Raw genomic sequence first — 27644 nt, 5'->3', positions numbered from 1 at the left:
GAGAATTTCCTAGTGGCTTTAGTAGTTTATTTCAATTTTTAATAGTGCCTGACATGGGAAAACTAATTTATTTCTGCTTCAATATGTATGAATCAAGCTTTAAACTTTTCCCACTTATAGCATCTGAAAATGAGAGTAACTCTATTTCACTCAGTAAAGTTTATGCTTCTCTAAAGTGTGCATGGAAAAGAGCACATGTTCTTCCTGTGCTCTTGTCTATACCTTGTGATGGAGACTTAGTTGGTATTCTCAGAATTGCCATTGATACTGTTGGTGAGTCTGTAAATGCAAACTAGTCTGTTAGCTTCTTCACTTCTGTATCTCTATCTGAATTATAATGCTGACCTGCCCCATATCCTGCTATGAAACTCAATCTACATAAAGATCTCTAGGCTAGATTAAAATCTCACTGTAACAAGTATGTGGTTTCGAACATATTTACATGGGCTTTTGCTAGAATTAGGAGATTTATTTTCAGTTAAGACAGATAAAGTGCATGCCTCCTGGCCGTAGAAATGTGGAAATGCATTCCAAATGCAAAAGCTCACATATCCAGTTAGCTCAAGACAGTGTGGCCCATTGCATATGTGCATCTGATCTCCCACTCTTTCCTTGAGGGAGAAAGGAGGCATTTGCTCAAGCAGATTGCTGTCCGAACAGCTAAACACTTCTTCAGTCTGCTGTAGCCAGCTCAACTAGTGTCCGGCATGGTCAAACTTCCACTACCCTTGTTTATGGACTAGCTGGTCCACAGCCATGCTCTGAGCCTTCTTCTGCTGTAACATACTGAAATTTAGTTCAAAATTGAAGGTGGTTTCAAGCAAGCTTACTTCACAATTAGGATAGGCTGGGCACACACAAGCTGGCAGCTACTTGGGCTCCACTTTCATCTTATAATGCAAGAGTGAACCTCAGGCATGACCCTGAAAAGAGCTTTTCCTGCTAGTTTCTGATTAATACTAATGAGAGTTACAGGTAAACATAGGCTCATAAATGGTGTAGTATTCAACTCCGCACCTTTTAAACGCAGCTGTCTTTTGGAAAGAATAGTGTAGCTGCTGAGCAGTGTGTGTCAGTGCTAAAAACAGATTAGGAAAAGAAGCAAGTCACTATTGTGCTAAACTGGAGTTCCCAAGGTAGTTATGTTTGGCACCCACGAATTGTGCTGGGTAGAGAGTTCTGAGATTATGCAGTGAAAAGGCTATTTGAGCATGTGAATAGACTGGATTGACACATCCCTGAATTCAGCCAGTGAAATGTAAGTTGAGAAACATTTTCATGGCAAAGGCTTTTTGCAGCTTTACTCTGCTTTTCAAGTTTACCAGCTGGAATTTTACACCTCCAATGATTTAGCAGCAGAAATGCTGCCACTTGGATGTCTAGCCAATAGATGGATCCTGTCAGTTAAGTTTCTACATGGTATTAGTCAAGCTTCCATTTGGAAGCCCTTTGCATAGTCTAGAAACCAAGACTTTCAAGTACAAACTAGTAATCACAGGCTTTAATTTCATTTCAGTCTTTGATTTGCTCTGTAGCCTTGGAAACATTAATTCATCTGTGGAGGGAGTGGGAGGATGGTGCAGTGGAGGGGATGGAAAAGGTGGCTTGTGCCTAAGAAAATGGGCCAGAATGCAAGAAACCTGAGTTCAATTTTTCTAGCATCTCTTTTCTGTGTGGCTGTAATCATGGCAGTTGTGACTGGGAAATACACAGATGTTTTGGTTTTAAAAGGCCTGATAACATCTGGAAAGACATCTATAAGCTATGACTGCCAAAGGAGACTGGCTTCTGGGATGCATCAGATCTTTTCGAAAAGTCTTTGTGGTAGCTAAGAATCTGATGCAAGTGAACAGTTAAAGCAGCTGATGAGAGGGAGATATTGCAATATATAACCACAGGAAATATGAGCTTTGTAGAGATGAAAACTTTCAATTTTAAGGACATATGTAATGAACGCAGTCGAGTGGAACAGCAACGTGGCACTGCATAAAATAAGTGGAATGTCATGTAAATTGATCTGAAAATTACAGGTAGCTATACTATTCTCTGACAGAATGATTCATGCTAATTCAAGAAAAAATTTCCTTTCACTGTTAACAGACTTAATGCCCAAGCACAGGGGAAGAGGAGGTAGCTAGCTGTGAAAAGGCAAGACAGTCCTGTAAATGCACCCGTTTTCTCTCTGCTTTAACTTAATTCTTTGTGCTTGTGAAATGGATGATCAGAGCCTGGGTAAGATACACCATGAGGAGAAAAGTCACCTTCCTATGGGGAAACCACTGTGCAATGCATGGAGCATGGTTGTAAGGCAGGATTTTGTTCTAAATGAGGTTTGAGGAAACATTGAGTTCATCCATTGCATCTGACAATTAGTGGATAACTTTCATAAAGGATTTCATTTCCACTACTGAGAAACAGAAATTATATGATCGTTCAGAGAAGAGAGCTGGTTAGGGTTAAGTAGAAATCTTTGAGGGGGGGAAAATGGCACATCTGAAAAACTTTGCTACTTATCTCAGTAAAAGTGAAAGGAAAATTGATTTGAAAACCAGTGAGTGACTGTTCTGTTATTTTTGTGTGGGGAAAAATTGGTTGTAATTTTACCATGAAGTAAAATTTTACTGTGCAGGTTTTCAGTTTTACTTCCCAGAATACTGAGAAGAAATGAATGTGTTCCACAGAGAAGGTTTTCTTCTAAGAAAAATCACTTTAATTGGAAAACACTGAGGGAAAACAGGTCATGATCACTGCATTCCCTCCCCTCCCCCCCAACTCCTTTGCACTTTCCTGCTCCACTTATTTTGCCACTTAAATTTTAGGTTTCTTATGGCTCAACTTTTCTCTGACCCCAGTCCAGGAGGTAAATGGAATGTTCTTGTCTCTGACAAGCTTAGGAAATGAGACAGACTTTTCAGTGATGAAGGCTCTGATTACATCCCCATGCTATAATGGCAGTTCTGTGCTTCAGGAAAAAAACAGGCCAAACAGAAACAAGTAAATAAACATTCTTTGCTTTTCCAGAAATTTCAAGACAAATCAAATCCATTTTCCTTCCTAACTTAAAATTTTTTTACCGTAGAGACTCAAGATCAAACTAATGCCGTTGTTTGGATCCGAGAAGCCCGTGCAGTTCATGTGATTTCAAATTTTTCCTCTTGTGCTCAATTCTGCAGAAGAAGGGTAACAGCCCAACTCAGCCAGGCTTCCTGTATGGCGTTGAACTTGTATGCTCTGTGTGTGAATGCAAGGACTTGAAATAGAGCAGGTTCTCTTCTAAAGTCGCTTGGCATGTGAAAGGAAAACCTTGAAAATTAGCTTGAAAACCATTCATAGTTGTTCTACTCTTCTCCCCTCCTCGCTCTATCTTGAGATATTTTTATTAAAGAAATCAGGAAAAAAAAATTTAAGGATCTCTTGCTGATGAAGAGCTTGGAAAATTCCTGTTTGAGATAGCATGGCTCTCCCTACAAGGCATTTATGTTAATAGTTTCCTTGTTTACTGTTACAGACCTGATGCAAAGTGTATAAGAACTGGTGGCAGCAGTCTTTCAGTTATAATTAGGTTTTGCATTTCTAATGTGTACAGGCTGTGAAGAAAGCTTTCATGTTCATCTATGCTGTGAGAGAGGTCAGTAGAATTTGTAGAAGTTCACATGTTCTGTCAATCAATCCTTGAAATAATTCACAAAAAGCAGGACTCTGATTCTGAATTGGTGCTACTTTGGGCAGGTGTCACCGATATAATCTTAGGGAGAACCTAACAGTTAAGTTCAGATGCAGTATATATGGAGATCAGGTTTGTTTTCTATTTTAATATCTTCCACAGACTTTGCATAACAGGTAGATTTGCAGGCCGCCATAAATAATAATTCTTGCTGCTGACATGCAGCCAGAAGGCTGATAAAGTCAGTAAGAGGAGCATACAATGGGTCCTCTTTGTCTCTGACCTCATTTAAGAGATGTTTCCCCTTTGTTTCCTTTTTTTAGCATTTCAGCTCTGACAGGTGCAGGTTTGCCAAAAGGAATGTTAATTGCCTATTTACTGCATCCCAGCTTGTTCAATTTACTCACAGATCATTTCCTATTCAGAGCCCAGCAGCAGATTCATTTTCTCTCTCTTGTGTTAATCTCTTTACTGTCTGGGCAAATGCCATAGGAGCAACACTCCCACCTCCTGAAAAGTCACTGGTTTTGCACGTTAAAAAAAAACAACACCCAGTTCTGAAGCCCAGAAAGGGCAAGGTCACATCCAGAGAACGCACAACTGCGTGAAGCCAGCCAAATATGAATGTGAGCCCTCTGGGATGAATTGACATTAAAGATCATTAGAAAACTGGGAAGATTTGAAGAAAAGGCTTTGCTGATGAGCATTTCTCTAAGCCTAAGACAGCCTCTTAGTTTGCTTTCTCCTTGTGAGATAGCTTCTGAATTCTCATCTTCTATTTAAGTAATATAGTGGCACTTGTTAGCATTTGATTGATTTCGCTGTAGCCATGTGGTAACTTGTTCCAGTTCATTCTTGCTGGTATGAAAAGAGGAAAAGACAACTTGAAAACAGATGCGAGTGTGTGGCAGAGTTTAAATGCCCAGGGAGGAAAGTAATGCCATGGGATGTTATGCCTATGAGGGTTCCAGCCCAAGGTCATTTAGCTATTTGTTTGCAATAAATAATCCAGCTCCTTATGTATGTCTTCTGTTTCCACTTTGTGACTTTTACCAATATCTCAAAGGAGATTTTTTTCATTAGCTCAACAAAGCAACAGAGCAAAGTAGGTTAGATTGTGAGCTGCTAATCTGGGCAAAGGGCTGATAACTCTTCTAAATCATCTGCTCAAAGCATCCTCTCTGAGGAAGGGGAGTAATTATACCAGTTCATCCGTACCACTTCACCTTCCAGAACAGTGAAGCAATTGTAAGGAGCTCCTCCCTCAGGAAAAGGTTTATTTTAGTCTCTCTGCTGTAGTCAAAAGAAAAAGCCCTGATTTCTCACCTGTGGCTGCTGCTTGAGGAAAGGACTTCATTTGTGCATTGAGAGAAGGTGACAATGTTTGAAAGCCATGTGACATTTTCTGTTTCTTAGTCCTGGTCTGTGAGGTGACATGTGTATGAATCTTATGAGCATTAAGATGGCGAATTCACCTACACCAAATATTCAGCTGGTATAAAGTGGCTAAACACTGTGTTGCTACAACATTTACTGCTTTTGTTTTGACCTACTCTGGGTCATTGATGAGTTTCTGCTTCTTGGTAACAGCCAGCTGGAAGAATTAATAGATGGGGAAAGTTCATGAAATTCATCAAAGGCACTAAAGACATGTTTCCTTCTGTTAACCTAAAAATAACTAGGCTTTTCAAACACTAACCAAGCAGGTGCAAATTACAACATCTGGCAAGTTTGCCAAATAGGAGACAGAAAGGATCAAACAAGAAGTTCTGATGGAAAAAGTAAGAGTGTTTGAATAATGAGGCTAACTTTGCTCAATACTTAGAAGCTATGAAGAAAAACAAACCATAAAAGATGCTGTTTCTAAAAAAGACTGTAATCTGGTGGTTTGCTTATGTAATATACATGTGACTTAAATTAAGAATACTTGTGTACTTTCTTGAATAAGGAAATTTTTCTGAACTAGGGCCTTGATGTCCATTTTTAAATTCTTATTTGCATATACAAATTTATTGTAGATCTATTTTCCTGTGCTGTAATAGCTTTGTAGAGACAGGGCCCAAAGTACTGTAGGATCACAGCTTGAGTTTATTTGCACTGCCTGTATTTTTCACAGATGGGGCTGTTATGTTCCAGGAATGTTGCTGAGATAAAATATGACTGTGACTTGACTCTAGAATTAGATAGATTCTTTGGTGCTTTTTTTTTTAGTAAGGCTAGCAATGTTCATTGTGGACTGAGGACTAGTGACTAATGGGAAGTTAAAGGAGAGGGATTGAAAAAGGAACATCTCAGTATGAAGTGGGCAAGTCTGTTGGTAGCTCTCATTTGAGTTTCCTAAGGAATGATTTTTGTTTAGTTCTTTAAAATATTACAGATTGGTGAAAAAATTTTGTTCTGAAGATACTCCAAGAAAAGTATGTATATGCTTAACTGATTATCAGAGTATTTCCACTTGGTTCCTTTCTCTATGGTTAGATTGTTAGATACGCCACTTCCTCAGAAGACGTACTACTTTTGTTCAACCCTCCAGTCATGACTGCTCTTGAAATTGTGCAGGGAAAAAGAAAAACTTCCTTACGGCATGCAGGAATTGCAGCTGGCCAGTGTCTTTGGTAATTTGGACAGAACCACTTTGCAATCTCACACTTATTTATCTCTTTCAACTTGCACAAAAACAGTTCTGCTGCATCCAAAATTCTAATGTGGGGCTGTGATCAGTGAAGGATCTAGCACTTAAGAAGAGATTTCATCTGGGCAGAGTTCTCAAATAGGTCAGGTATGAGTCTACTATTCCATAAAATCAGCAATAACATTGCAAGACGTCAGTGCAAAACAGATAGGAGCAGAATCAGACCCACAAGGTTGATGCCTTACAGCAAGAAGATTAATCTGATCAGGCCTTGGCATTGTGTGATTGCTTTGGGCCCAGCAGGCCTCTTTATAACCTTTTCACAAACACAATGTTTCTGATCAACTTGTCAAAGTGTTGCAAAAATGTTATTAGCTCTGGATGTTTGTTGTCAGGGTCAGGAAGGTCTGCTCCATTCTGCTCTTGCTTTTGTGCTGGGAATGCAGTTTCCATTCAGTGCTTGCAAGGTGTGCTTTCTTTTCCTGTTTTTATATCTTTTGTCTGGAGTGGAAAAGCTCGTATAAACCCTGACACGCGCAAACTAGCAATGCCTGCTTTTATCTTGTAGATATAGAATCGCTTCTGGCTCCTGCAACTTCCCTTTATGCTGTGGTTTGTTTTTAACCTTGTTTCTTCACACATGGCCACCTTACGTTGGGCTGCAGCCAGCAAACCTGACAGGTAGTGTCGCAGAGCTAATGAAGTTAGTGTTTCAGCCGCGCTCGGTCCTCAGAATATAACAGCATTAAGTTATGTTCAATATAAGGTGAGGCGTCATTGTAAGCGAGTTGTGAAAAGGAATGTGTTTAAATGGTGGAGAGCTCAGTATCAAATTCGCCACACTGGAAACTTCATTTGGTTCAGAATGTGCAGGACAAAAGTGGATCCATATAATGGGCTATATGTTGTATTAATTTAGTAATACTTTTACTTTCCCACACCACCACTGCTTGGTTCATCTGGTTGATGTCCACTGATACCTGACCTGAGACCAAGTGTTTCGTATAAGGCGTAATGGCAACTATTGGACTAAACTGTGCCTAGTTTTGAAGCATCAGATGCACAAAATGTGCAGCTTGCTTTTGAGGTACTAATTTGAAAAAATGCCTCAGATATGATGTCACCTGGGGTAGCTACCCTGCAGCTAAATAAGCCTTTTTGATTTTATTTATAGCTAAGGATGTGATTCTAATATCAACCATCAGATCCAGAATGATAACAGTGGAGTAAAATCATAACTACTTGATCAGATGAGATGTAATGGTCCTGGAAATCCATATGATCAGGAATGCTGATTATGGGTGTCTCGAACAATGTGCGTCAGTGGTAGTGGATCACTCAAATCCTTGTGCAGTGTTCCTAGCATGAAGAATTCCACCAGCCAAACTCTGCCATGCTGCTTTGCTGTATGAGGAATCTTACTGATTTGTGGGCGATAGCAGTGGTAGCTGTGCTCAGAATCAGTAGCGGTTTTCCACAAAGTGATTTCATTGAAATAAATGGAACTGTTTGTGGAATGAGACATGAGCTGCTGTAAGTGGAGTCAGTTGGAATTTTTTTGTGGAAACAGGTCAGGAAATTGTTGATTCCATTAAGTCATTTTACTTTTTCTTTCTTCTAGAATTGGGGATCAATTTTGACAAAACTCTTTTCCCTGTAGGATAAAATGTATACCACAGTTGAAACTATAAGTCAAAATAAGCATTAGTTTAACAAATAATATGTCTCAAAGTGGGTTTGAGCTGCCTGAAACTTGCGTTCCCCTTCTGCAGCCACTTTTGTTTGCTGTAACAAACTGGAGTTTCGTTGATTTTTCACTTGCTTTGTGGAGGTATTTGGTTTGCACTGAAATCATAAACAAGGAGCAGGAAGGACAAACACATAGCATGGTTAGAAAGTGGGTGGAAATCATGCCTTTCCTGGATTTTGGTCTTACTGCTCCCTGTCATTTGTTTCAATCTCTAGTTCTTGTTTTCATGTTTCCTCTTTCCTAATGGGTTTGGGGTCTTTTTGTTTCACTTTTGGAAATCATGTTAGCTTCTTTCTTGGCCTGTTTAATGCTGATCTATGACAGGTGTAAGTGAGGAGTCTAATTCAATGTGCCTGAAGCACCATCACTGATGGGAAATTCGGGTCCTTTGTAAATTGAAAGCAATATTGAAAAAAAAGAAAAACAATGCGCTGTTGACTAGTGTCTGTGTTTTCCACTCCAATCTCCCAACTCATGTCAGCAGTAAAGCGCTTAAAGCAGGGGAAGGCTGGGCACAAGTGCAGGACTAGTACTGGATGTCTGTTTGCAGTAGCCTAGTTCTTGGGCTTCTGCATTCATCCTGGAGCGTGCAGCCACGTGAGTGACTTCCACAGAAGAATGAAATCACTATTTGTGAAGATCTAACATGTAAAAAGTCTTTTTTGTTTTGACAGAAGTGATCTCTGCCTGGGTAGTTTCTGCCTTTGATAGATCTAGGCTTTGATTTTTCTCTTATCACTCTATTAGAGAATATATTCTTTGGAGGACAAACTTTGTTTTTCTGTATGAGCAATTCCTAGTTCAGTTGGGGACTCCTTGATCAGCATCCCTTCTCTGCTACTGCAGTTCAACAGCAGGAGAAATAATAACATGTAGTTTTCAAGTCATGTTTTCAGAAGCACCAAGGAGCTTGATTTGTAGAATTATTTGTAGGATTGGTAGAATTAGTTGCAAAAGTATCCCTATGTAAGGTAGGATTCTTCATGGCTAGCGTCTGCTGTAGGAAAGTTAGATATTCTATACGTGCAAGTTAGCGGGTTCTCTGTACAACGGACAGAACTGGCATCTCCGCAACACATGTAAGGTATAGAACTAGATGATCTTTAAGATCCCTTCCAATCCAAACCATTTTATGATTCTATATGGATTTCTTGTACAGATTTTTGGAGGTGAATGACTTGCTTTCTGGAGATGCAGAAGTGAGGGTATGTGCCTAAATTTGAGGTAGCCACAGTTTGCTAAAATGAGGTAAGATAAAAGCCACTCTACTTAAAAACAAAACAAAAACCCACTCAAAAAAAAAAACAACCCAAAAATGGCATTTGAGCATCTATAGGGTTTTCAATACATTCTAGGACTTAATGCTCATTGAATCAAGACAAAAATAATGTTCTGAAAAACTTTTGAAAATTCCATTAGTCTGTGTCTCTAATTGTCTAATTACAGTTAAAAAAAATCTGGCTCGTGAAAGCCTAAGTTGTAACATAAGCACTCAAGAGCTTAAGTGTGGGAATTTCAAAAGTGTTCACGTGATTTGATAGTTTAAACCCTGCTAAAAATCGGCAAGATGTATATTCGTAAATGCCCATCGGCTTTTGAAAATTGAACTTATTGCTCATAATGCAACCACTACTCTTCAAAAAAATTATTGTTTATCCAATCCTGAGGTATAACAGCCAGCAAATGTATGTGATTACAAAAAAAAAATCTGAAACACTTTGCTACTCATTATATTCCCATATGTTTCTAACAGTGTTGAGTGAAATCCCCCAACTCCTTTTCACTATACCATTAGAACCAGTAATGCTGAATCATTTAAATTTTTTTCCCAAAAATGATTCATCTGTCCAGACTAGAAGAATATAAAAGCAATATAAATCCCTATTGCCTGAAAAAAGAATGAAGTCTATACTTTTCAAATAACTTTATATCCTTCAGCACTAGTAATAAATATCCTCCTCTTTCTGTGAACTACTCTGTGCAGTGCCTGTAGCCCTGAATTATTTGTCTCATATATGGAGTATCTCTGGAGATGCAAATTAAAAGCAAGTTTTAAAGTGTTGTCTTCCCCTCTTTCTGGTATGCTTGGTTGTCTAAATACTTTTTATTTAGACCAGCCTTACAGTAATGAAGTATTGTAGTTTTTGGGGTATTCTTGTTGATTCGAACATTAAACCTCTCCCTGTTTTGCAAGAATATTGTCTCAGGTCAAATTTTCAGCCAGTATAAATCAATGTCCAATTCCAAGGATGTACACAAAGAATTATGTATAATGTATGGCCAATTTTTAAATCTTAGAGGGCTTCAATAGCATGTAGAGATCCATAATATGCTGAGGGATTCGTATTGTTAATTCTAGCTGCCTGAAATTTTTATTCAAAACTTTGTCAGCATGAAACGGCTTTTTCATTTACATGGAAACTCATGTAGGAAAGGGCCTTTTAAAAATTAAAAAATGAAAATAACCACTCACGTTCATGTCTTTCTTACATAATAAACCCTAAATAACCAGTTTTTTAGGTTAAATATCCCTTTATTGTGGAGATTCAATAAGAATTTTACAGTATTTTTGCAAGCCAATGGAAGAAAGCTACCTTTGGGATGACACTGCAGTGTTTTAAACGCAACGCTCCCACACAACAACTGAAAACAGGAGGTGACAAATACAATGTCAGAAATTGCATGGGGGAATCTTACCTTGAAAGAAACTAAATTGATCCGAGACAACAAGATGAATAGCCTGATGCAAACAAGTAGTGCTGTGGGATCTTTAATGACCTCATATGATCAAGATCATACCCTAGATTTGTTGCCTGAAGCTTTATGGTCCATCAAACCATAAAGTCATGCTTGGTAATTGATATAGTGCTGACTCAAAAGTAGAATTGCCACTGACAGGTTCACCCATACTGCTTCCTGCAGCCTCAGGCTTTCTTGGGAGTAGAGCTGATCTAATATAATTTCTCTTGGATTGCAAGATGTGAGGGTGAAAAAAGGCAAATTGTTATTTTTTTTTTGTCTCTGGTCTAGAAGGTACCCCAAAGAATTTGCTGATTTGCTTCACAGGGAAAGGCAAAGCTGCACCTCCGAGACTGCCAGACTCTGTCACTGCTCTTGGGGACTCTGAATCAGTAACCAAATCACCATCATTCCGTCTGACCACTGCTTACATGCAGTGCGGCAAGAAGCTATTTCTTTCATCCTGAAACAAAGGGGAATAGAATTCTCAACCCCATAACAAATGGTAACATTTTAAAATTGGATTTAAATGTTTTTTTGTTTTATTTCTAAAAAGTCAGAAAACCTTCTAAACTTTAAAAAAAAAAAAAAACCAACAAACCCCAAAGCCAAAAAAACCAACTTTCCCAAACTTTATTACTTAACTTTGGCTCAGGGACTGAGATGCAATGCATATTTCTACACACAGTGCATAGGCAATTTTCACATCTTCTAACCTCCACAATGCTGTCTCAGTTGAAGACAAAACAACAAAAGGAAAACGCAGATCTTATTACCAGTTTATTATTGCACTTGTATACCCATACACTGCTTACTATTGAAACGCTAGAGCTACGTAGCCCGCAGAAAGTGTGCTCGTTAACCCTGTAGCTAGTTTTCTCATTTTTTCTTGTGTTCTTAAGTCTCAAGCAAAAGCCATTATCTTTGTTTACTGAATATTGCCTTGGCTTGCATTCTATTGACTTTGTGGACAATAATGTAGTAGTATGTTGATGTATAGCCCAAATATTAATACATTGAAAAGACCCCAAAGGAAAGAAATTAAATGTGTGAGCGTTTATGCATAACTCTAGTACACTTGCTGCACAAAAAGCTTATAGGCTCTGATAGTCCTTTAATAGTTGATGTGGTTCCTGCAGAGTTGAGAAACCAAAAGTTGAAGTGTCAGGGCATTTAATTTTGTTAGACCACACAGGACTGGGCTGATGCACCACAGAGAATATTCTTGTACGCTTTTGGTCTTTTCAGTCAGAGTGGCTTTGCTAGGAGTGAAGACTGACTATTGCTGGATCCTGCCTCTGTATTCTGCTTTCTAGAGAGAGAATTTTGTAATGGAGAAGTCATGAAATAAGCCCCCATACATTTCGAGTCTAATTCCGAGCTCTGCTGCTGGTCTGTCATACAGCTTGCTTTACCTCTCCAAGCCTCTGCTGTTCTGTCTATAAAATAGGTTAAAAAAAAGCGTTTAACTCTGCTGCGAAACACCTTGAGCTCCACAGGACTATGAATTCTTATTTTACTTATGCTGCCCTTATTTGGAAAGATTTTAAACTCTCAATCACAGTACAAAGTCAAAATCTCCTGTCACTTTTAGAAGGTGGTCATGAGCACTGGCTTAGTTGTGTTTGCACTGTCCGGCGCTGGGCAGACCTGTACTGATGTTTGTCAAACTACAGCGAGAAGAGATGTGCAGCTTATCAGCACACTGGGAACATTACATGGGAGTTCTGAAGGCTCTTCTGTAAAACTGAAAATCTAATTATCACTTACCTGTATGTTACGGGGGGGGGGAAGGTAAACTGCACCGGGGATTCAGCAGCCATTTAGAGCAGGTAGCAGAAGGAGGGCGTACTGCTGAAAGCTGTCCTATGAAAAGCTTATGATAGAAAAGTATTTTGCTGCACCTCACAAATGTTCTTTGTTACCTTTTGCTGCTTATGATTTGATGAACCTCTATCACTTTCACTCTTGTTATAGGAGAGCTTGCCAAATGCTGGAAGCCAGAGCCTTGAAAGAGATCCCTGTGCTGCTCACTTATGTAACACCAAATATGCTTGCACAGTAAGAAAGCCTATTAAATATTTAAACCCCGTCCTTTCCTCAAAAGCAGAACAGCAAAGATGATTTTCCATGGAATTTAACATTAAACTCTGGCAATTTGTACAGCTGTACATATAAATAGTTTGCACATCATCTCCAGAGGCGCAAAGGTCACTGTGCCTCATACATTTCAATACTGTAAGTTACATAGCAACAACCTTCCCATCTCTGTTTCCATGTTATTTATCGAAAGGGACTTAAAATTGGGATGGAGTACTGTCAGTTTTTGAGAGATGAATGAATGGAAGTTGATTGTAATATTTTCCTTAATCGCTTAATTTTTGTCTCTTCATAGAACAAGATAGATAATAACAGTCCATCAGCAATGGGGACTGGGTGGCATAAAGCTTTTTCAAGGAAAGAAATCAGAACAGACAACTGCCTGATTTCACTTAATGCAATTTGTTCCATGACTGATCTTCAGACCCCTGCTTCATTACCTTATACAAACTTAAACCTGTTTTCCAAGAAGGAAAAGATTCTTATTTGCAATTAGAATTACCCAATTACACACCACTCATGAAAACACCATGCATATTTAGCTCTAACAGATGAAAGCTGACTTTTTAAATGCCAGAGATATATTTCTTCAAATAATAAATGCTTAGGAGTTAATATTGTGAAAGGAGTCTGTACAAACAAAACAAGTATCTCGGGATTAGTTCTCACTCCCTGTGCTTAAACAACTCTAATGTTATTAATTTCAGTGCAAACTCCCTAGGGCAGAATTTCATTTGGTGAGGGCCTGCTGAAAAATAAAGACAAGGTGGTTGGTTAACTCAGATGGATTGAGAAGATCTGATCCTTTGCTGCTGCCCAGGGATTGAGCTAGGGAAGATGAGTTCCTCTTGGTCACTGCTGCGTGCTGCACGCTTTGTGTGGTCCTAACACAATTAGGCTTTGAAGTATTACAGAATAATGTCTGTGTCTTCTCCATTTACATCTACAGTCTGCTTTGGCCGTACTTCAAATAAAGTTATATATTGAACAGTCCTTTTTTCCATATTGTTAAACTTCTCCTGCATTCATTTTACATGGAGCTAATATTTGCTTATTTCAATCTTGTGCATTTTATGTACTTATTTATCATTTGGGTAGAAGTATGCTAATTGACTTGCTGGTAATTCAAATGCTTCCTGCTGTGGATGCATCAGAGAGAATTGGTTGTTTTTGCTGGCTCTCCAACTTGTTAATTGAGTAGCTATTCAATTATAGGTAATATACTTTTATTGCTAATAAGATATTCTGGTATCAACAACATCCCCAATTCTGAAATTAAATTTGCAGGAATTATAAGAAACTTGAAACTGCTTGGCAAAAAGGCTTCAAAAATTAGCCTTACATATAAATGTTTGAATCAACACCAGTTTCAGAGAAGTAAAAAGTAAATCAATAAAATTCTTATCAGAGTTACTTTACTGCTTATTTACTCTCACCTGTGATTGTTTCAACAGGGAAATTTGTAAAAGGCAAACTTGCAGATGTATCAGGCTAAAAAAGTTGTTCTTAAGGCAGATTATCAAACAGGATATCTAAAAAATAGTTAATACTGCTCTTTATTATCTAATTTGCCAAGATTAGATTCTTTTTTATGCATCAGTTCACAAGCTCATCTTGAGCACTGATATTAGCTTGCTTAAGTTATTGAAGAACATTTCTGGTAAATAAATATCAGGTTTCTTGTTATTAATTTGCAAAAACAACAGTACCTGGAAGCCCAAATGGAGTCATAGCAGTGTACATAAAGGTGATATGCAGCTCTCCTGGACTGAAGAACAAATGGTTTAAGTAGCAATGATAAACAAAAGATGGCAGGAAAAAAGTATAGTTATTGTTATTTCTAATTTACATGGGGAATGAAAACATCTATGGCGCAATTAAAACTTGATCTGGCCATACCCTAAACATGAGGTCAGTCTCCATCCTCATTCATCCTTGTTTTCCAACAGTTTTTTATGTTTTCTTTATTGTAGTACTAATCAGTCTGAGTGGTTTTTTTTGTAAGCTACACTATTAGAGCCAAATCCAGAGCCTGTGAACTTCATTCTCAATTAAATTGATGTAAATCAGCAATATTGGTGTTTAAGTCAATGGCATTACACTGGTGTGATTTTCTGTGCTGATTCCTATGCAGACAATGTGCACTGCTATGGTTAGCCAAAGAGATCTGCAGGAATTTTGAGGGTTTAGGACAACTTCAAGGTTTACGTCAAAAAAGGCTGAAGTAAATTTATGAGGACACTAGGAACCAAATCCTCAGTCAGTACAAATCAGTGTATCTTCCCTGAATTTGGGCTGGTCATGCTGATAGTGACCAGCTGGGGGACAAGGACTATTGTCTCCAATGCCATTGCACCTGGCAGAATATTAAAAAAACAAAACAAACCAAAAAACCCCAACCAACAAAACCAACCCACCTATCATGTTTGGATATTTTGTAGTTTACTTAATAAATTCCATTTTTCTGTGATTTGCATGACATACTTGCATGTTTTTTGCAGGTATGTATTCAAGTTTGTGTCCTGTCTGTGCATTTGCCGTAGAAGTATGTGCATATCTGCGTGAAAAATAATTTCTGGCTCTTACAAGAGATGAATCCATAGGCTACCATTTTCTTTTCTCATTACAGGCTTTGGCACAGAGACTGCATCTAAATTTTAATGCCCAAATGTATTCCCTGAAATATTCTAGGGTGCTTTACTATTCTGACCTTTCATCATTTCATATTTTGATTGGGATGGCCATTCCACCCTACTCTGTCTCTCACTGGAGTTGTAAAACAGTGAAATGAGTAAAATGACTATAGCAAGTCGCAATACAGAATACTGAAAAGGTCAGCATGGCCCCATCTCCTGTGCTGTTGCTCGTGGAGTATGCAGCACCTGAAGTATTTGGTAGTGCATTTCTTTGTGACAAGGCACTGTGACAAAAAGGAAGAAATAGCATGTGTATCAACGTGTGATGTCGTTTAGCAAAACATGAGAAACAGTAAAACCATGCTTAACATGTTTTATTTGGGGTCTGAAGCTTCTAAGAGGCTAAAAACTAGTAAGATCTCTCATGTTGATGTTGAATGTCACTTCGGTGGTGGAAACAAGAATTGGACTCTATTCTGCAGAATCTTAAATGGATAGCTGTCTTAGGAGACATAAAATCTAGCCCTAGTGACATATTTAAAGAGCAACTGTAGTCTGTTTTCCCTTCCTGGGATCTTATGAGTGAGTTTTTAATTTTTAGCAAAGCTTTGCAGTTCACCTTTAAATTGAATTTGCTCTTGAGTGCAAAAGAACTTTCTTTTCTAAATTCTCTCTAGTGAAAGAACCTCAGCAGCTTCCCATGGGAGAGTATTCCATGAACGTAATGAATTCATCTTCTAGAGATCTTCCCTTCTTTAATGCTTACTGTGAAGCTTTCCCTCTGTTGCAACTTACATGTTACGTTCACGCACATCTTACTAATCGTTCCTTATTTACAAATATATTCATTAGGATTTAAGCACACAATATAAATTAAGCATGAGTACAATTAGATTTAGGCTTCTAATTACTTAAATCTTCTTTGAAGATGGGATTTAGCAGTTGTGGAAGCTGTATTGAATGTCTTCTAAGGGCTTTGCGTGTATCTTTTCAGGACCTTAGAAATGTAATTTACTTCACCTAAACCTGGTGAGAGGGAAGAAACGCGAATCAATCCACAGATTCTACCATGCACCACTTCCTTCTTTCCTCCAAAAATAGGTTTCTGTTTTTCTTCCGGTGTCTCCACGAAATGGCTTCATGAGTACAGGAGTAAGACCTGAGTGGCAAATCAATACAGAGTTCAATTTGTGCTTATTTCCATTTCCACCTAAGCAAGTTCGTGTTTTGTTGGTTGATTTCAAATGCCAGTATATTATCTATTTGTGTCTCTTCATTTTTCCCCCAAAGGCAAAAGATGTTCACAGCAACAACAAAAGAGAAGAGAAGTATGAAAAGATTAGTTTGATCAAAGGAACATCATGTCACACAGGAAGATTGATTTTCCTCTCCTCCTGGACTGTCATGCCCCTTCCCTCTGTGCTGGCCGCAAGGCTGTTGCAGAGTTCGCTTCCTTGTGTCTCACCATGCCTTGCATGTATGTCTTTTGATTATGACTCGTCTCCTTTTAATGTCGTACAAACAAGGCGCTGTCATGTCCCAAGTGCTGTCTGACCTATTTGTTCTGGGATGGAAAGGATAGACAGTTGTTCAGTTATCACACTTGTAGGTAGGAGCCTTGGGACAGGACGATCAGTTTACCTCTCTGCTGTCCTGTATTGTTAAGAAAGAGCAGCAGATATTAGAAAAATCTTAACACTTAAAGACAAACCAGTGCAAGGCTGGATGTCTTCTTTGTTTACACTACCACTGAATCTTAACATATGATTAGCTCCTGCTGTGCCACAGAGTGGGCTGGAGTTTTGATGGACAGAGAGAAACATAAAGCAATAATATTTTAACATTTGGTATCAAATCACCTTTTGTTTAATGGGGATAAGGAAACAATCCAATTTTAATAATGCCAGATCACTCTGCCTAAATGAAATGGGATCAGGAGATGAGAGGGTGGTAAACAGTGTTGCCTGCCAGCAGGAAAACAGGTTTTAATCCTGTAAATCACAAAAGGAAATTGCTGAGGCTATATCTCATACAATTAAGCCAATTTAAGCCTGACTATTAGGGGAAAAAGATTACTCATAAACTGTGGCATTTCAGTATGGAGTTTTGTGATAGCATTGGATTTGCACACCCAAGTTCAGTCTTCAGAGGACTGTCTTTCAAGAATCTTCTATCCAGGGCTGCTGGAACCTACCGTAGTTCCATGATAGTTCAATGCTGACTTTACACAAGGGAGATTTTGCTCCAATATTCACACAGAACCAACCTGCCTCATATAATATCAGGATCTGAGCTACTGGAGTTCCTCCCTCTTTTAATAAAACTTGAAAAAATACATTTCTGGGATGCAAAAATGAGGTAAGGTACCCGACAAGTCAGGTAGAGAAGCATGTTTTCCAATATATCATCTGACGTATTTCCTTTTCTTCATGAATAATGAAAGGTTAAATCTCCCGCTCACCAGCTGCTCCTAGGGCAGTTGCAGTTGGTTGGCATTGTTACACTTTGACTCTGGATTTCAGGCTGAAATTTGGTGGTATCAGATACTTTGGCATGTACTAGAACATTGTTGCTTTTGAACTGGAATGAGGTAGGGTTCTCTGCTCTCTGGCATTTTGAAGGATGCTTCAATTTTCTATATTTTAAATCTGTCCTATTCTAAAATGAAACCAAGAATATTTTATAACTTTTTACTTCCCTCCACCCTCCCATTAAATACAATTTTATATGAGGGATCAATGTAATCATAGGCATTAGAAATAAAACAAACACTGGTCAACTTTTGTCTAGACAGTCCTGCAGATTTCTTGTTCTGAATAAATTCAAAGATCATAAGCCCAAAAGATTATGTTATAATTTATTCTGATTTTGTGTGAGATGCAAACCAGAGAGTTTCATTTCAGATCCTTGTCTTATTCAGCAGCTTCTGATAGGTTTTGAATGGGTGTTATAGAAATACATGATCTTGATCTAAAAATCTCAAAATGAGTTTACCAGTTCTTCCTATAATCTGTACCATTGATTACTTACCCTTAGTGTTAAAAAGTTGAATTTAGTTTTTATTTTAGTTGTAATGACTTCAGTTTGGGGTTTTTTTTACATACCTTTGTCTGCTGTCAAGGTCTTTAGCACGTTGCATTGATTGGCAGACTATTAAAACATTCTGCAGTGTATAGTAAATATAAGCCAGTCAAACGAGGCTCATGTTCTGAAGGCAGCTTTCCCAGACTACTTAGAAGGTGTCCACAGACCAGAAGCTGAAAGCGACTGGGACAGTGCAGTCCTGTGTAGATTGGTACTGCTTTACGGATATAGGCGAGTGAAGCACCAGCAATCATCTCACAGATTTAACAAAGCAACGTGTCTCGTACACCACATATCTGGTACAGAAACTATTCTTATATTGATTGTTGGTTTGAAAGGTTGCAAGAGAAGTGTTAAAGTTGCTAGTGCAGAGGCTCCTTGCCTGTCAGCTCTACTTGAGACAAAAGGCATGGTTAATTGAACAGCTAGAATGGATCTGCTTGTAGAACAGGGTGAGCAATTGAAAGCTAATGGTCTGGCTATTGACCAGCAGGTGCTTGAAGCCATATAGATCAGAGCCTGCAGCAGAGGCTCTAAAATGCTGGGGAGGCGAGCAAAGAGTGGGCTTAGGGAGTCTTTTCTGTTCTGCCAAACTCTGGCAATGGAGCTAGAGACTATGGGGAGAAGGGCTGTAGATCTTTCTAGAGTCTGTTTATGATTGTTAAAACAGGGCTGGCCAGTGTGCTACTAGAAGACCTTTCTCTTTTTTTTTTTCATATTCATCTGTGTTCTCCTGTGCCAGTCAGCTGCTTCGAGCGTCTGCCATAACCAGGAGCTGTATTTACATGATCCTTGAGTAGCCTTTCTCTGAGAAAGCTTTGCTAAAAAGAAAAGGGAGGGTGGGGGGGAGTTGCAGCTATTTGTGAGCTGCCTTTGCAATATGTTCCACAGCTTGAACACCTCAAGTATAACAGATGAATTTTCAATCTTTAAAAGCAAACATTCTATATAGCAATATGGCTTGCATTATCAAAGTGGTAATACAGTACAGGTGGGGATTTTTTTTTGTTTAGGCTGCTAGATAATAAACAGGCATTCTTTTTTAAAGAAAAAAAAGAGAAGAAGAAGAATAAATTGTATAGGTGATTTTAACAGATGGATTTTATCAGCCCTCCACTGGAGCTTTGATAGCTCTCTGAGTGGCTGCACTATAGGGAACATTGGGAAGAGATTGAGTAGCAACAGTTTGGTTTCCTAGAGCAATCAAATGAAAGCGCTGAATGACCTGATATAAAAAACCCCAATAGATGCAAACATGAAAACGTTTGTTAAATTGTTGTTGCAAAGATTAGAAAAGTTCAAAGAATAAGTTTTAAAAATTGAAATTTTTTTGTTGTTTTGTCATGATAAACTATGAAGAATAAAATGAAATAGCCGATGCAGACTCTTTTGTGATGCAGATGGTGTGATCCGGGACTAAATATGAATAAACAGCGCTTGTTAAAAGAGCCTTTTGCTGCTTCACTGCAGTCTATTCTGAAAAAATAATACAACATGTAACAATATTTCATACACTCCTCTGAAACTTTTAAAGCATTTTATAATGTAGGAGAACCGTTATTATCTGTGTAGTGATGATGGGGAAGCTCAGAAACAGATCCTGAAACTGCCTGATACCATCTTTTTCATCTGTTAAGAGCAAGTGCAGCTGTTAGTATCTCTTGCTTGTGAAGTGGCATTAGACTGGTCCAAAGATGCCAACCTACACGATAAAATGGGGAAGAATCAGATAAAAACCTTGGTCAGTTTTCCCTGCTAATTAGTACAGGATTCACAGTGTATTTCATTGCGATCCCAGTTGTTACTCTTGCATGATTTCTGTACTTATTTCTTGCTTCAGTCCACTCCTTAGTGGGGTGCCCTGAGCTGCATCTGTTTAAGCATTCTAAAGCTTAGTGCAGACTTTTTACTGTATCATCTGATTCATTACTAAGATTTTCTTCTGAGATTACTGAAAGAGACTACACTCTATCTGATTTTACTTAAACTGTTTTAAGTTAAACCAAAGTAATTTTTTTTTTCATCGTAACTGCAAGGCTGAGATCCAAGTAATAGGAATTTAGAAGTAAAACTGTATTTTGGGCTTCATGAGCACTACCTGACACCCTGCCATTTGGTAGGCAAGCAGTAGGTTCTTCTATGAATACTGGATTTTTTAGAAATCCTCAGTTACAGCTGTCCAGTATTGTTTAGTGTTGTTAGGTTTCTAATTCACTTCAAAATAAAGAAATCCAATCATTTGATTTAGAAATTCAGGAAGGCGTATGTACCCTGTCGGGTTTTTATCCTGATGGGAGATTAGTGACCACACTGAATTTCATGTTCTGATTCAGAGTCAATTCAGATAAGTGTCATCCCAAGTGATTCTGAGTGGAGGAACTCAAAACACTAATACTTCCTCGCATGCTACTTGACCAATAGCAAAATCATCTGTCCTTTTGTCCTCTTGGCTTTTTGCATCTTAAGGTGAGCACAAAGCTAAAAAACTTAGAGCAAAATTTTAGATGAAACAGTCAAGCTTGTGAAATGTTTCAGGTTTGAAGAAATTTCAGTGAAAATGTTTTGATTTCCAGAACATTTGGGGCTCTCGGAACTGTAGGGCTTAGAGCCCCCCAGTGTCAGGATCTGTACATATGTGTGACTAAGGGATAGTCCATGTTTCCAAGGACTAAATAGTCTAAAGTTAGACCCCAGGGAAAAACAAATGCAGGTAGGAAGCATAATGCCTGATAATATGTCTATAAGCTTAGACCATAAATGAACTGGCAGAATTAACATATTTTCTAATGGGGTTTCAGAAGGTTATAATTGCTGTGGTACCCATCAAGCTGATTGGTACCAAGGTATGGATTGCAATATCAGTAACTTGGAAGCAGCATTTCAGGTTACAAATTTCAAGCGAGGAGCAAGTCAACAGTCCCCTGGAGGGTATTTATTGTTATGCTGGCTGAACAATTAGCTTCCCTTTAAAAGGCAGTCTACCAAAGCTTGTACTATTTGTTTATCGCTATGAAGAGCAGCAATTATCAGCATCATTTAAATTAATATTAGTCTTAAGAGTATCTTGTTTTTCTTTACTTTTTAAAGTTAGCATAAAATTATTGAAAATTACATTTTAAAGATACATTTTTTCATTTAAAGCTCTTTGATATCCAATTATAAATAATAACCAATATTCCATGGAGCCCTTGATAACAGCTCCTGTTAGGCCTGAAGAGCAGTCAAGCAAAAAGTACATTGTAATAAGGTCACAAATGCTGTAAATTACTGGGTTCTCATCCTTGCATACATCTCACAGTGGGCCAAGAGGGTTTCACTTCATTAAATGTGAGAAGTCACAACTCATACTAAATCACGCCACAGCATCTGAATCATTAAATAGAGAACATAAGAATTGCATCACATGGAGATGTGCTGCTCCTTTCTTGTTAACCTCTTACTTGCTATCAGCGCATCTTCCTCTGATTTGTATGAGGATTTCAAAGTATCAGTTGAACTTACAGGAATATGGGTGAACATGTCTTGCCTGGCCATAGTAGACTTTAGATAATATGTTGGGAAAAGAAGCAGCCAAAGAGTCTTCTCTTAAATTGTGTTCCTTCCTATTCTAGCTGTGTGAGCATTGTGAGCTTATGGTTTCCATCGGTGTTGCCTTTGTTGTAAGAAATTGTTCTGTAGATAACTATTACTCAGAGGACACACTCCTTTGCTAGCAAACCACCCTCCAACTTGTATTTTGGATCCTTTTTACATTCTGTGTGTCTCTGTGGCTGTCATATTCTGCCATTCATCATCTTAACCTGCGCTTCAGCTTTACGTATATGATGGCCCAGAACTACCGCTCAGAATCATAAGCCTATACTGTGCCACGGATTTCCCCATGGAGAGCAAGAGCCCATAAATATTAGCTGAAGAAGATCTATTAGGCCATTGCCAAGGTTTGCTGTCCTTAGGCAGCACAACATTTTTCTCTGCTCTGATCCTCTTTAAAAGCTTTGTTCACTCCTAGTTCTATTTCATGTCCTCTTCTCCAAGCTGGCTGTGGCTAGATGTGGGTTGCTTCATGATCTCACCCTGTCTAGTATTTCTTCTAATCCAAATCCATTCTGTGTTTCTTACAAAGAGAACTACTACCATCGGTTCATCTGTTCTCCATCCAGTTCTGCCCTGGTTAGTCAATTCTGGATGATTTCACTCCATTGTGTAGAAGAATGTAAATAAGACAAAGAAATGTTCTGGGGCTTATTACCTTAGCAGTCTATCAGATCCTCAGCCTTTAAATGCCCTTAATTTTGCTTGTGGGATGGTTGGTTTTTTCATTTTAACTCTAATACCTCCCCTTTTTAATTGTTGCTGATGTGGTTTTATTCCTGTGTCTGCATTTCACACTGAGCTTGTATCAGGCTAGCTTACTGGACTGTGTCTCACACCAGCATTAGCAGCCAAATGAAACTGGAGTCTCTGGAGCCACTGGTGTTTTGGCAGCAGCTTGAGTTGGTGAGAAGCAGAGGAGTTCACTTCCCATGAATGCCTGCAAATCTACTTTTGGCCACAGGCAAATGACTTCACTTCTCTGTGCCTTTGTCCTTGCCTTTTATCCGTTCTCTATTTGTGTTTGCAGCTTTTGGGGTAGGGAAAAATTCTTATTACGTGTTCATACAACCCTTACCCAGGATAGAAACCTCAGCAAACTTCTGGATCCCAGTGCTGCCAGAATATCAATACAACTGCTTGAATCTCAAGGCGCCAAACCTCTTGAGTATCCATTATCTTGAATGAGATTTGTGAGGGCCCAGCGGAGGCAGAGTGCAAGGCCAGGGCTCTTCTCTTACTGCTGTTTGAGAGAGGATTCAACTTAGATGATACTCCCTGAACTGTGGTCTTAACGCTGGGATTTAGAAGCCAGAAGTAATGCTGCTCTTTGGCAGGAGAACATTTCCCTTCCATCATATTTGGAAAGCTAGGTCTGTTGCAGCCTTCAAAATTAAATTAAAGGCTCTTGCCTTCTGCTGCATTCAACTTCTGAATATTTACAGATGATTCTGTAAGACTTCCAGAGGCCTCCACTGAAGGGCAGCCACAGCATAAATGCATCTGACTGCTGCTACGCAGCTGACAGTGCTGTGGATCTGCCCTTAGAGTCACGCCTTGCTATCTTTTTCTTAGATCTTGATTAAAATTATTTGGCTTTGTATACTTGTTCAATGAAGGCTGCAGCTCTTTGTAAATGAGTGAAGTGAAAAATTGGGGTTTAATTTTTTTAATTGACCATTACATTAGCCGTAAGCATAGAAAACCTATTCATTCTTTGTTATCATTGTCACTGTGGTGATTTCTATTACTGTGGTACCTGCATATGAGAAACAAGACCAGAACCCTAGCAGTGGGGAGCATGCACTCAGTGAGAGCATCCCAGTCACTGAAACACTGGAAAATAGTTGAAGGAAAGGACTGCCTTCTCTAAGAAGGGGAAACTGAGGCACAGCATGTAAATGGCTTATATTGTAGTTTGTTGGCTTTGGGACAAACCCTGTCCCACGCTGTCTGTGAATCTGTATTATATCCTAGAAATGGATCGGGAGTCTAGATGTTCAGATTTAATATCTTAATAATAGGTCCATGGGTTTTTAAAGCCAGAAGTTAACTTTTAACTAAGAATCTTCCAGACTTCCCTAAATGAGTTCCTGCTTTATGGATAGTATCTGTGCTCAAAATTTACAAGTAGTACTGACATAATGTGCCAAAGATTAAATATTTGCATTTCATATTTATATTTTCATCTGAATTTATCTAACTTCACTATTCAGCTTTTACTGCTGCTTGTCTTTCAACTGCTACCATACTTCTGTGCTCCACGCTGGTACTTCAAGAGTGTTATCAAGTCATCCCTAACTTCTTTGAAAGAAGCTAAACCTTCTCTTTGAGCTAAGGTTTAAAGAAAGTGTAGGAGCATATTTTGGTGAATGGGTTCTGTAAGTTACTTTAATAATCAGAGTTATTTTGATCAGTTATTTTGAATTTTGTTCCCATTCAGAAGAAAATTCAAAGAAGAGAGAAAAACTATTAGCAATCCAAACTTTGATTTTGGCTCATAAATTATGTGTGGTTGGAACAGAGAAAACAAAGAGAAAGTTAGGTAATAGGATTCATCAAGTTTTGCTGACTTTCATAATAAAAACTGCCACCCTAAAAAAATAAAATACATTCAGTATGCACAGGGAATAAAAATATGAACTCATCTTGGCTAATGGCTCTGAGAAGTAATATAAAGATATGCATAGATTATTTTGAATCTTAAAAAAAGAGAGATGCATCCAATTTACATAAAATGTTAATAGTAATCTTAGGGGTAAGAGATTTACTTTGAAACATAGGGATCATTACAGGGAATTGTTAAAGTGGAGTCTTTGTCCTTGAATGTTTTTGTTGGAGTTCCATTAAACATGCATGATGATACCTTCGCACTTTAGTTCTGCTGAGCTTAGCTTATGTGTACATCATCAAATCCCACCAAAGGTGCCTATTTGGGTGGAACTCTGTTCCATTAAGGCAGAAAAAACCAAAAGTGTGTGGGTAGAAGGAGGCATGGAGAAACATGGGGAGATGAAACCAGAGATCCCGCTGGGAGTCCGCAGCAGATTCCAATAGAGTGTCATAAACATGGAACCATCTTCTTCCTTTTTAACTTCTCCCCTTTACCTGCAAGGGGTACCTATCCAGTTTTGCCCTGGATAGGCGCCTTCTCTCCTGCAGCAGCCCACCAGCTCTGTCCTAACAACACCCTGAGAAGAATCTGTCTCTGAGGAAAGTAAAGCTGGGATTTAACCCCATCCTTACCCAAGATTAAGAACTGAGATTGCGCCCAGTTCCTGCCCGAGTCCCCTCTGACTTCCTCAGACAGAAGTATTTCACGTACAAAATTGGAGACACATGCTGCCAGATAGCAATATGCAATTCAGATTTGCTCTGCAAGGCAGGGTGTGTTTTCCCGTCCATCCTAAGATTAATTCGTGACACCTTTTTAAAGTTTTTGTTACGTTTGGCTTGCCATCTTTCTACTTTCTCTACCAAACGGCTTTGGTGAGCTGGATGCTTGTTTGTTAATTACCCTTTTTCTTGGCTTGCATTTAGGTCTTGTTGTTATTATTAATGCTTTTATTTTACAGTCATTTACTGGGGAAGTTTCTTCCTTCCACCTCTTGCAAACACAAACACATTTTTATCAACAGAGCTAACATGATTGCAGTTCTGCTGTTATGTTTTATTTATTTCCATATAGGTTTGATTCTATTGCAGTTTCTCATTTTTGCCTGATGTATTATTCATGATTTATACAATATTGGAGCTTATGTAGGACACCCTCATTTTATTAGCTGTGCTATAATTTTCTGGGGTATATAAGAATAAAACACGGGAGGTTCTTTTTCTCCTTCCACATTTTTTTGTGTGCACTGTTTTCAGGAAAACAATAGCAATGATATTTGGTTAAAACAATTACCAGTTTTACTTTTAACACCTCAGTGACTGAAATGGTATTGAAACGAAGGGCTGTTTTACTTGTACGTACTTTTAGGGATGTGATAGCTATTACTAGCAACATTAGTTCTATTCTAGAAGTGCAGAGGCATCCTTGCTGAGACTGGAATAATACGGTGTCTGGTTTTGTATATACATGGGGCCCTTTTGGCTCAAGCTAACAAGTCAAACTAAAGCACTTCTATTATATCGGTTGCATAGGTATGGAAAAAACCACAGGATTTAAGGACTTAAATTTTCATGAGTGCTTTAAGACCAAATTCTGAAATACAAATACAGAAAGTCAAGTAGCTTTAAGTTACTCCAAGCTTGTTTGGAATTTTTTTCTTTTGATTTGTTTAGACACATGGGAATCTGAAGCTGCGAGGGGAAGTGAGCTCATAGGTTCATTGGTAACTGATGACAGTTGCCTCTCCAACCCACAATTAAACCAAGCTGTCTTTGAGCTCTTACAAGTTAAAATTATAAATTACACAACAAATAGAAAGAAAAGATAGAAGGATAGATAGGATATGGTAATACATTTGATTTGTTTTCTTAAGGAGTCATTCCAGTTCATCAACTGATAAGCTGCTGTCAGTGAGTGATTCTGGAGTCACTGCAGTACAGGTGAAACGCTGTCATCCTAAATCATAACACTGCATAATCCGGTGAACTGACAACCTGAGCAGCACTGCAGGATTAGAAGGAAAGGGTTGGACGCTAATTTGCCAGAAACAGATGAGACAGAAGTCTGAAATCCTATGCCACATTGTACGTTTATTTACTGTATTTAATACAGAACTATATAATTTGACACCTATTTTTAGTGATGACGATAGAAGTTGCGAGCATCCATTTTCCCTTGCCGAGTTTTGCACCCAGACAAAATGCTGGGCTTGGTTTTAGGAACAGAAGATGAAATCCTAGGGCTCAGCTAGATAAGGGGGTGAGGAGAGTAAAGCGGGGGGGAAGGAAGTTAATTGCAATGATAAATCTACCAGGAAATCACTGTGATTCATTCCACTATAAACACAAAAGCAAGGAGCTTTCATTTAAATAACAAGGACATAAAATCAGTGGAAAGCTTTAAGTCAAGGTGGTTATATTTAAACATTACCACTGGGGAACTGATTAGTCTGGCTGAGCCCTCTTAAAAGAGTCGGGAATCTTGATGCTCGTCTCACATGCGATGAAGTGTGTGGAGTTCAGAAGTGCTCCTGCTTGCACCTGTGCAAGGCAAGACAGAGTGCAGTAACTGCGAGTGCCCCGAACCCTACCAAAAGGTTGCAAGACCTCCTCGGTTTTCTGCCAAGGCTTCACAGTGCTACAGATGGAAAGCTCTGATGAAAGAGCACTGATTAATCTGCATCCGTCTAAGGCAGAACTGCCTTTATCTGTGCAGGAGCTCTGGGTCATAGTCCCCCTTCACCTGTTGGGAGGTAAGATGCTGTGCAGAGAGACGAGGGCTTGGGTCTGCCCTGCCCGCTCTACTCCAGGGACTGTGCACTCTGGCAGACAGAC

Source organism: Balearica regulorum, chromosome 27 (genome assembly GCF_011004875.1).
Source record: "Balearica regulorum gibbericeps isolate bBalReg1 chromosome 27, bBalReg1.pri, whole genome shotgun sequence".
Lineage (NCBI taxonomy): Eukaryota > Metazoa > Chordata > Aves > Gruiformes > Gruidae > Balearica > Balearica regulorum.
Note: the sequence above shows the minus strand (reverse complement) of the source record.